The 8,097-nt window shown below is 49.5% G+C and overlaps 3 non-coding genes across 3 annotated transcripts in view; all 3 read left to right on the top strand.

Annotated features, from left to right (window-relative positions):
• The first annotated feature begins 2,928 nt into the window (after positions 1-2,928).
• Positions 2,929-5,223, top strand: LOC124319522. The gene has a single exon (XR_006913220.1). It is a non-coding gene; the product is annotated as a small subunit ribosomal RNA (ribosomal RNA).
• Positions 5,224-6,153: 930 nt separating this feature from the next.
• Positions 6,154-6,306, top strand: LOC124319520. Its single transcript, XR_006913218.1, has one exon. It is a non-coding gene; the product is annotated as a 5.8S ribosomal RNA (ribosomal RNA).
• Positions 6,307-6,947: 641 nt separating this feature from the next.
• LOC124319518 overlaps positions 6,948-8,097 on the top strand; it is a 4,572-nt gene continuing 3,422 nt past the window's right edge. Inside the window, exon 1 of the ribosomal RNA XR_006913215.1 lies at positions 6,948-8,097. This exon is cut by the window's right edge and continues 3,422 nt beyond it. This is a non-coding gene — a ribosomal RNA (large subunit ribosomal RNA).

The raw sequence follows: 8,097 nt of genomic DNA, 5'->3' as shown, positions 1-8,097 counted from the left end.
TGATGACTCGCGACCGTAAAAAATTCCCACTCAAATTCTCCCATTTCCGACGACGGTGTTTGGCAACGACTCTCTCGCCCGGCCTCTGGTCGGCGCGAGAGAGGAGTGAGCGAGACCCGTCGATTCGAAAAAAAGCCGTCACACCGTCGAGGCGTGGCGGCTCTCAAATGGGTTGGTCGGGCGTGTCGTGATGACTTGCGACCGTAAAAAATTCCCACTCGTCGAAAATTTTCTAAGTCCCAACTTTGAAAACGACGGTTCCTGAAAGTCGGCTGGCGGTTGGATGGGGCAATGTCCCCGTCCAATCGCTAAAAATGAGCCGGAAAACGGAGACATTATGCGGCGGAACATTAGTGGTTTTCCTTAGTATAGAAGAGGTCTCGATTCCTAAACTCGGAAAAATTTTCAGAGTCCCAAAAATTTTCGAAGTGTCGAATAGTTTGGTTTCTCGAATTGAAAATTTTTTTCAAATTTGCGACATTACGACAAGCAGCGATTGTAAAGCCCGGTCCAAATTTTTCAAACGAGTCTTACTTCTTGTTAGTCCGCCTGGCCGATACCAAAGAATGGCCGACCGTCGACTATCGGGCGAATAGACGGGTGAAAGAAATAAAGTCGAAGCCGGTGGTTGGATAGATATCGAAGGGAAGGCGAAAGAGGCGAAAAGGAAAGCGCGAAATTTCTTTAGTAGCTTCGACGCAAAAACTTTGGTATCGACGGGGAGCTTTGGGAAATGAAACGAAGACGCAGAATGGGAAGTTGTCCGGTTCGGCGTTAGTTGTAGTTTCATTTCCACCGTAGCTGAGCTCCTTTCCGCCCGCCACTTCACATGATTTTAGTTTCGATTCCGTTCGATCGCGCTTGCACTGTCTTTGTTTTTTTTTCACTGCTTGGATCGCGGCTTTGCTCTAACCAGTTTAGCCCCATGCGATCAAAAAGTCTTAAAAAAAAAAAACCGTTGAACGGAGACGAACTCGATGAGCTGTCGGTGTGTGAAATATCATTCCTTCGGTAAAACCGTTTTCGAAATTTCCGATGGTCGGTATATGTAAAAATATATCCGAACCGCGATGTGGACGGGAATTCAAACGCCCGCTTCACCGATTGGTGCGACAGCTGAGAAGCTCGTCACTCGATCCAACGACTCTTGGTCGAAAAGTTCAGAAGAGGTGCGCGCGTCAAACATTTTTTTGGTTTCGGACGTTTCGTTTCTTCGGCACGTGTGGTTTGTCTGTGGCCGTCTGTGAGAGAAATCGGACGCTTGTTCTTTGTTATTTTACCGTAACAAGACAAGACGGGAAAGATTCTTTCTTCCAAACTTACGGCATCATAACCATCAGCGTTTACCGTCAGCGACGATACGGAAGAGAAAAGAAAATGGTGCGCGTCTTTTCACTTTTTGACACCGTATCAAAAAAAAATTACCGTTCAGGCGGAAATGTGTGTGTGTGTGTGTGAGCCGAGAGATAAAAAATAAAAAAGCCACCAAACAGAACGCTTTCAAATTATTTCGTGCGGCGTGCGCATATTTCACATTTTGCCGTTTGACGGAAGCTCGTTGTGTGGAACACAGAAGTGGAGATGGACGGAGTTGAAGGGGGGCGAAGACGGCCCGGTCGGACAAAGTCAAGAGATTGAAATATACGAGAGAATTGGGTGGAAGTGATGGCAAATCTATAAAATTCAAAAATCGGATGAGATGCGAGGACCGCAAAATGTGGCGTCGACTCTGACTCTCTTTTACTACGAACTTCCCTTCGACGGAAGATATCGAGAGCTGAGCTGAGCGCCCGCTGAGTATGGCCGGCGTAATTACAAACGAGTTACGGTTGGAGCTATATCGATTGTACGTATCCCGAACGTTCATCGAACAAGCCAGATCAACTCGGCGCCCGGTAAGATGTACGCTCAGTTATGGCCATGACACACGAAGGGAGAATTCAAACGGCTGTGAGTGTACGGCCCGCCCGGAGTTGTGTGTAGGCAGTGACCTCTCAAGAAAAAACGTAAAAAATTTTTTTTTGACAGTCACCGGTCTGCGACAAGTAATCAGTACGAAACTTGGGTGCAATGCAAAAAACATTTTGAGAATCCTTGCTTGACAACAACGAATCTAACACGATAAAAAAAACGATCCCCATCGGTGTACCGCTTGCTTTTCTCGCGCTTCGGCGCAGAATCGCTTATTCAGCTGCCCTTGGAATATGTTCGTTTCGTGCATACTTGATCTCGGTCATTCTTCGGTGAACTCTTAAAGAATTGCGCACTTTTATAGGGGTAGTCTGGTTGCTTGTCTCGACTTGAAATGATTTGTTTTTTTCCGCCCATGACTTTCTATACGATGCCTCTATGCTGGCCTCTGACCGCGGTTGTTCCGAGTTTTCTCTTTCTCTTCGAAAGTCTTTGCGGAAAATTCTGCCTCGTGTGACCGTTGAGCGGTGAGGTGTGTGTGTGTGTGTGTGTCGTGCGGGGTGATGCGAGAGTGTGCCTCGGCGGTGGAAAAATAAAAATAAAACTCTGAGCCCACAAAAATTTAAAAGATGTATGCTTGTCAGCTTAGTAAAGCAGGCTTGACTTATGAGCATACAGCACGCCACATATGACCGTCGAAAACCGTAATACGGGAAAAAAAGTTGATGAATATATCAAGACCGGTCGAATGAATCCGATTCACTTTGGGCTCATAGACCGTTGAATGGTCTTTGACTTTGGAAATTGAAATGAAAAAAATCCAACAAACGGATCGGATCGGTGTTTCTCTTCACTGGGACTCGCTGTGACACGCCAGGCGTTGCGATCAAAAATTTTAGTTTCCGAAGAAAAAGAAAAAAAACGAAAAACGTGTTGATTTGGTGTGTGTTTGGTGATGCGTGGGCGAAATAAAAACCCGCAACTCGCCGGATGCATATCAAACAAACATACACGAAATACCTGGTTGATCCTGCCAGTAGCATATGCTTGTCTCAAAGATTAAGCCATGCATGTCTAAGTACAAGCCGCTAGACGGCGAAACCGCGAATGGCTCAATAAATCAGTTATGGTTCCTTAGATCCACTCCATCCTACTTGGATAACTGTGGTAATTCTAGAGCTAATACATGCACTCGAGCCTCGACTGCGGGCTTTCGGGCTCGCAGAAGAGGTGCTTTTATTAGATCAAAACCAGTCGGGGCCGGGCTTTCGGGCTCGCGCACCGTACCAATTTTGGTGACTCTGGATAACTTCACGCCGATCGCACGGCCTTCGCGCCGGCGACGTATCTTTCAAATGTCTGCCTTATCAACTGTCGATGGTAGGTTACGCGCCTACCATGGTTGCAACGGGTAACGGGGAATCGGGGTTCGATTCCGGAGAGGGAGCCTGAGAAACGGCTACCACATCCAAGGAAGGCAGCAGGCGCGCAAATTACCCACTCCCGGCACGGGGAGGTAGTGACGAAAAATAACGATACGGGACTCTTCCGAGGCCCCGTGATTGGAATGAGTACACTTTAAATCCTTTAACGAGGAACCATTGGAGGGCAAGTCTGGTGCCAGCAGCCGCGGTAACTCCAGCTCCAATAGCGTATATTAAAGTTGTTGCGGTTAAAAAGCTCGTAGTCGGATGTCTGTCTTCGGCCGGGCGGCGCCGCTCTGAATCAAGGGTGTTGCGTTTCACGCTCTGGGAGCCCGGGTGTCAAAGCCCGACTCTCTTCACGGTCGGACAACATCGCCGGAGTGGTGGTCGGTGCGTCGTTGTTGTATCTGCGGCCAGAGTTGGAAAGTTCTTTCGGGTTCTTTTTTAAATTTTGGTCGTAGTTGACTCGATTCGCTCCACCCAGTCAATCGTTCGGGGTGCCCTTCACCGGGTGTCTCGGGCGGCCGGCAACGTTTACTTTGAACAAATTAGAGTGCTCAAAGCAGGTGTATCCCAACGCCTGAATATCGCAGCATGGAATGATGGAATAGGACCTCGGTCCGATTTTGCTGGTCTTTTACTTTTGGACCCGAGGTAATGGTCAATAGAGACGGACGGGGGCATTCGTACTGCGGCGACAGAGGTGAAATTCTTGGACCGCCGCAAGACGAACAACAGCGAAGGCATTTGCCAAGAATGTTTTCCTTGATCAAGAACGAAAGTTAGAGGTTCGAAGGCGATCAGATACCGCCCTAGTTCTAACCATAAACGATGCCAACCAGCAATCCGTCGGAGTTACTCCAATGACTCGACGGGCAGCTTCCGGGAAACCAAAGTCTTTGGGTTCCGGGGGAAGTATGGTTGCAAAGCTGAAACTTAAAGGAATTGACGGAAGGGCACCACCAGGAGTGGAGCCTGCGGCTTAATTTGACTCAACACGGGAAACCTCACCAGGCCCGGACACTGGAAGGATTGACAGATTGAGAGCTCTTTCTTGATTCGGTGGGTGGTGGTGCATGGCCGTTCTTAGTTGGTGGAGCGATTTGTCTGGTTAATTCCGATAACGAACGAGACTCTAGCCTGCTAAATAGGTGACGGGTTTTATCAATTGAAACCGAAGGGAGTACGGAGGCGTCGGGATCAGGTGGCGGCGATTCGGGTCTCGGTGGGACTGGTTCCTTTAGTGAGGCAATCTCTCGGCTTGGTTTCGTTGTGCTCTGTTCGTCGGGTGTACGGCCTTCACGGGTTGGTTGCCTGGCGGATGAGGTATGGCGGGGCTTTGTCGGGAATGTCTCGCGGGGGCTGGCTCTATTGTTATTCGGTCGTCGTCATCCCCGGCGATACCTTCTGCTCTCGCGTCCGTCACGCAGTCTTCTTAGAGGGACAAGCGGCGTCCAGCCGCGTGACAGTGAGCAATAACAGGTCTGTGATGCCCTTAGATGTCCTGGGCCGCACGCGCGCTACACTGAAGGAATCAGCGTGTTTCACTCTCCCTGTCCGAAAGGACCGGGTAACCGCTGAACCTCCTTCGTGGTTGGGATTGGGGACTGCAATGATCCCCATGAACCAGGAATCCCTAGTAGGCGCGGGTCACTAGCCCGCGTCGATTACGTCCCTGCCCTTTGTACACACCGCCCGTCGCTACTACCGATTGAATGATTTAGTGAGGCCTTCGGACGGGCTTGTCGGGGTGCCGTCGAGTGGGGAGCAATCTCTGCCCGTGCGGTGCCTACCAACGGCGAGACTGAAAGATGGTCGAACTTGATCCTTTAGAGGAAGTAAAAGTCGTAACAAGGTTTCCGTAGGTGAACCTGCGGAAGGATCATAAACGAACAAGACAAATGTTTTGCGCATATGGCTTTGGTTGAGCACGAAACAACTAAAAGTTGCAAAACAAAAAAACCCCATCAAAAGTCTTTCGGCGTAAGACATCGTATGAACTATGTGTGGGTTGACGGAAGAAAATCATTTATTTTGAACGGGTATCAGGCGCTCTGATGCGCGGTGGTTTAAAGCGGATTCGCCATTTCAAATTGATTTTTCTTTCCTCTCGGCTCAAAAAAAAACACAAAGTCTTTCGATTTGGTCTATGGCCGTGAGCAAATTCTTCCTGCTTCGATGGTGAATGTCTCTATAGATTCATTCGACCTTTAGCGGCGCTCACAGTGTTGACGTTAGTAGAGTGAAGAATACGATAGCCCGCCTGGGCCGCGAGTACCGAAGGAACAATAAAGGAGATTTTATAAAGTCTTAGTCCCTAAATCAAACACTTTGAAAAATAAAAACTCGGTGGATGGAGAGTCGGAAAAAAAAAAAACATCAAGATTTTGAACGGGTATCAGGCGCTCTGATGCGCGGTGGTTTAAAGCGGATACGCCCAATCGAAATTGTTTTTTTTTGTTTCTCTCTTCGTCTTCGGGATTTTTTGATTCTCGGTGGGGGACGAAAGTGTGAGACTTTACTCTGGACGTTCTTTTCGGGCGTAGATACTCGTGGTTGCGTGCGTGTGCGTCGTATAGACTAACACTCCAAAGCCCGACACTATGCCGTTGAAAACCGAATGTTTTTTAAGCTTGCCCTTCGCCCTCTCGATGAAGTAGGAAGAATTCAAAATCACAATAACACACTAAACCCAAATTCTAGTACGAGTGTTTATCGGAACATTTTCTTTCTGGCTTTCTTTCTCCGCCCTCGCATTCATTTGCTTGGGCGGGTTGGAGAAAAAGAGAGAAGAAAACGAATATGTCGTTTTATATACGACCCTGAACGGTGGATCACTAGGCTCGTGGATCGATGAAGAGCGCAGCAAAGTGCGCTAATCCATGCGAACTGCAGAACACATGGAGCATCGAAATCTTGAACGTAAATGGCGGCCCAGCTTCTCGCTCGGGCCACATCTGACTGAGGGTCGGTCGAATGATGAACGAACAGAGATTTTTTCAGTCTTGGTTTTGCATGTTGGGTCGCGGCGAGATTTATTTTTCACCCGGCCTGACCGCATAAAAGCTCCCGAATCTCTAACGTCTGGGTGCCGCGCGACTTAAGTGTCCGCGATGCCTCAAATACAAAAAAGGGGGAAAAATAAAAGAAGGTTCGCCCTGTTTTGTTTTTTTCCTCTCTATTCAAAAGAAACCTTTTTCGATGGCAAAACAGATGGGAAATTTTTGAGCCAACTCAAAAAAAAATTTTAGAAATAAACACATCTTCTCGAACAAGGTGTCGGCTGCGTGTGCGCGATATACCGCTTCAACGCGAGTTTAGTTGTGTGTGTGCGCCGGGCGTGTCGAAGTGTCGACCACCGCGAATTATCACTCACTCTAACCGCTCGTTATGCAAGCTTGGTTCGCGCACGACGCGTTGTTTCAATACAAAAAGCCGCAGGACGCCCTGTCACTTTTCGTAAATTAATTTTTGCGAATAACGAGAGACTCGCTTTATTTCGAAAAAAAAAAATTTGAACCGGCAATTATTCAATCTTTCCCGGCTTTAAAACGCCAAAGTCTGCCGAGCTAGATAAAGTGTTGTCTCCTTTTGAAAACAAACAATTCATTCTGACCTCAGTTTAGATGAGACTACCCGCTGAACTTAAGCATATCAGTAAGCGGAGGAAAAGAAACTAACAAGGATTCCCTTAGTAGCGGCGAGCGAACAGGGATGAGCCCAGCACCGAACCTCGCGCCCGGTTGAGCGGGTGCCGAGGAATGTGGTGTTCGGGAGGATCGTGCGCGTCTGTCCGGTATCTATCGTCCAAGTCTCCATGAACGGGGCGAGCAACCCACAGAGGGTGTCAGGCCCGTAGATAAGACGAGCCGAGACCGTGCATCGGATCCCTTCCCAAGAGTCGGGTTGCTTGAGCGTGCAGCCCTAAGCGGGAGGTAAACTCCTTCTAAGGCTAAATATCGCCACGAGACCGATAGCGAACAAGTACCGCGAGGGAAAGTTGAAAAGAACTTTGAAGAGAGAGTTCAAGAGTGCGTGAAACCGTTCAGGGGGTTAAACGGGTGGGCCCTCGAAGGTCGAACAAGTCCCCGCTCCCGGCACTTGGTTGTATGCCCTTAACGCTGCATGGAGACTGCCTGAATTGGCGGCTCTCTTGCATAAGTCGTTCTGCGATCGCAATAGCCACGCCAAGGTCCGCAAGTGGGGGGCCTAGTAGGACTCCGCGACCGACTGGGTGTCTGTTACACGGGGCGTCCGTTAGCGAGTTTCGTGGTTACCTTCGCGGGTGCCGCGATGACGAGCGCGGCGTTTCCCAACAGTACTGCCGGTCGTGACCTGTCTCCTCCCGGGAGGTGTCGTAGCTTTTTTTTGTAAAAGAGAAAAAGTTGCGGTGCTCAACCTGTGGAGGCCCAGAGCGGAGAGTAGAAGTCGGGTCCCACCCGACCCGTCTTGAAACACGGACCAAGGAGTCTAACATGTGCGCAAGTCGTCGAGAAATTATCAAACTAAACTCGCGAGGCGCAATGAAAGTGAAGCGGCCCCGATGAGGGTGCATCCGCGAGGGGTGATCCCGTCTCGAACAGAGCGGGCGCAACCCCAGGGCGTCCGAATGCTCGCGAGATCTTCCCCCTTAAAAGGGTTTGGTCGAGTCGGCCGGACGAACCCAGAGCGCACACGTTGGGACCCGAAAGATGGTGACCTATGCCTGGCCAGGACGAAGCCAGGGGAAACCCTGGTGGAGGTCCGCAGCGATTCTGACGTG

Source organism: Daphnia pulicaria, unplaced genomic scaffold (genome assembly GCF_021234035.1).
Source record: "Daphnia pulicaria isolate SC F1-1A unplaced genomic scaffold, SC_F0-13Bv2 h1tg000174l, whole genome shotgun sequence".
Classification (NCBI taxonomy): domain Eukaryota; kingdom Metazoa; phylum Arthropoda; class Branchiopoda; order Diplostraca; family Daphniidae; genus Daphnia; species Daphnia pulicaria.
The sequence above is the reverse complement of the archived record's forward strand: the minus strand, read 5'-3'. Positions and strand labels throughout refer to the sequence as shown.